Source organism: Oratosquilla oratoria, chromosome 16, assembly GCF_046742065.1.
Source record: "Oratosquilla oratoria isolate Oo_2021 chromosome 16, ASM4674206v1, whole genome shotgun sequence".
NCBI lineage: Eukaryota > Metazoa > Arthropoda > Malacostraca > Stomatopoda > Squillidae > Oratosquilla > Oratosquilla oratoria.
In genome coordinates this window covers 18,055,065-18,057,564 of record NC_134792.1, presented here as the reverse complement: position 1 = coordinate 18,057,564, position 2,500 = coordinate 18,055,065, and the positions used below count along the sequence as shown (strand labels likewise).

Below are 2,500 nucleotides of genomic sequence, written 5' to 3'. Positions count from 1 at the left end.
GTGCGTGGGAGGAGTGTTGTGGGTGGAGGGGTGGGGGGGAGGAAGGAAGGTACCGAGCGGGGGATGTGCAGTGTGCGAGCGCGTGTGCACTTTAGGAAGTCTCCCACACATCTGGTGCCCGCCTACCTGTGCACTGGGGCTACCAACCAACTAACCAACCAACCAGGCAGCAGCAGCGGTGAGCCAAACCGCCCGTCTCTCTCTATCATCTCCACCGACCCAACCACCACCGCAAACTCCACTCCCGTGCCCTATTGGGGTCAACACTTTGGCATGAGGGGGCAAAGGTCTACAGGACAGGCTGCCCAACACTTACTTTTGCCATCACCAAGCACTTTTTATATGCTAGTATGTAACTTTTATTCAGAAAATTCTAGAAAGTTATATCAAATCTATCCATTGTCAATTTATGGTAAAAATTAAGTCTGAAAATGTCCTGGGATAGAAATCTAGCACCGCATGGCTAGTCCGTGTGAGCTGTGATAGCAAGTCTAAACTCTTGCAGCCCCAGAGGATCCCCCTGCCTGACCCCAACACGACCCCGCATATCGCGAAAAGCACCTTTATACTCAATTCCTTTATTAACTCTGTGTTATATGTATACAAAAGATTCACACATTTACTTAACATGCCGCTTATTTTTAGTTGTGTTTGTTTTTTACCACGGTTATATAAAGCAAAAGATAAAAAATACTGACACAATCTAAATTAAAAATCCTTGAAAGAATGCGGCGAAAGCCGCACGTGATTGGCTGAAAACGCAAGGAGGCGGTACATCTTCGCCCCGAGGCACTTGCTGAACGAGAGCTGAATAGTAAGTGACCATTCATAGCCAGTCGCTCCCCAAACCCAGACGGGGAAGGTAGTACGCTCCTCCGATCGTACTGCAGTTGGAAGGATCGTATGATATTTTGTTCTAAATCGTTTTAATTTATTTCATTTACAATTTTTTAATATTCTGTGGTATGTACGACATAAAATGCTAAGTATATTTTTGTGTATATATTTTAAATTGTGATCTTTGTATATCGAATGCCTGACTGCCTGGCTTAGAGATTCTCACTAAGGTTTTTCCTATTATTTAGTAACTAGAACGACAATATAATGAGTTATTCTTATTTGAAGGAAATCCCTGTTAAGGCTAAAGCACTTATAGTAAGTAAGCGAAATTGCAAGCGTACATGTAAGCTTCGTATGAAAGAATTCTTGACTTTGTCCCTTGCAAATACTGTCGTGCATTGCTAGAGGATTTTACTTATTTTTCTATATTGTAAATGGGCGATGGAAATGAAATATGAATTCAACACATAATATGAAATAAGTTTCATAACTTTCCAAGAATATACAAATTACTCAGTCCAAGTAATAACCACCAAAAGTTAGCTAAAATAAGTCAACATTAGTTTTAATTTCTGTCAATGATTCTCAATATGGTTACCTATAATCATCTTAAAGCATTTTATTCCTTATCTTTTTGATTTGACAAGTTGTTGGGTACTTAAATTAAAATGAATATAAAAAGTAGCCAATGCCTGAACCTAATTTCTATATACGTCGACTGCTATTTGAAGTCAACATTGACACAGGGAACTATATGTGCAGGCTATTTATCTATTATTCTGAAATTTATAAGTGTTGTTCTAGCAACATGTGAAAATCTCTGTAATAATACAGCATTTATCTAGAGTAAATATATTAATCAACCTGTGATGTTTCTTTGATATACATTCTTTCAACATCAGGATTACGGTATATTCTACAGTTACTAAAAATCTGGCTGATAGAACCATCCTAATTTCTCAACTGTCAAAAAAATCAAACATATTTCCAAAAAAATTTTTTTAAAGACGCAATTGTTTTCATCACTCTTAATAGTATATCTTAGTTTATATGGATTGCTCTTACTCTATGAAGTATGTAATTAAAAAATAACCCTCTGTTAACTAGGAAATGTGATATGAAGGTAAGCACACTACCGAAGTCATTCGTGCGTGGGATGCAAAGAGATCGAGGGATGGGAGATGGCGGATATCGCAGGGTCGACGAGCTAAACATGAAGAAGATGATGGAATGGGATTGCATTGGAGGAATCAAAGGCATTTGATTGTAGCATAACAAGCACTATAGAGATAAGGAGAAATTATACTTTCTTTGGGATCAGGAGAAAGAAAGAAATTGTTTAAAATGAATATATATATATATATATATATATATATATATATATGTATTTATATATACTTTAATATATATACATATATATACTTTAATATATATACATATATATATATATATATATATATATATATATATATATATATATATATATATATACATTCGAGGAAATATGTTTTGCAGATATCAGAGAGGAGATAATATCTATCATAGAATCATTGAATTAAAATACTATTACAAATGAGAAATTGGCAGATTAATGTTACTGGTTTTTGCACTCTGATACGGAGAAAACAATAGTTATCTATGAACGGTGATGATGGTGTGT

At 35.7% G+C, this 2,500-nt stretch overlaps 1 protein-coding gene across 1 annotated transcript in view; it reads right to left on the bottom strand.

Moving 5' to 3' along the window:
• The window catches only part of LOC143033737 (uncharacterized), a 178,295-nt gene extending 178,072 nt beyond the window's left edge, over positions 1–223 (bottom strand). Inside the window, exon 1 of the mRNA XM_076199221.1 lies at positions 1–223. This exon is cut by the window's left edge and continues 399 nt beyond it. The gene's annotated coding sequence lies outside the window, so the exon portion shown is untranslated.
• Positions 224–2,500: the final 2,277 nt, after the last annotated feature.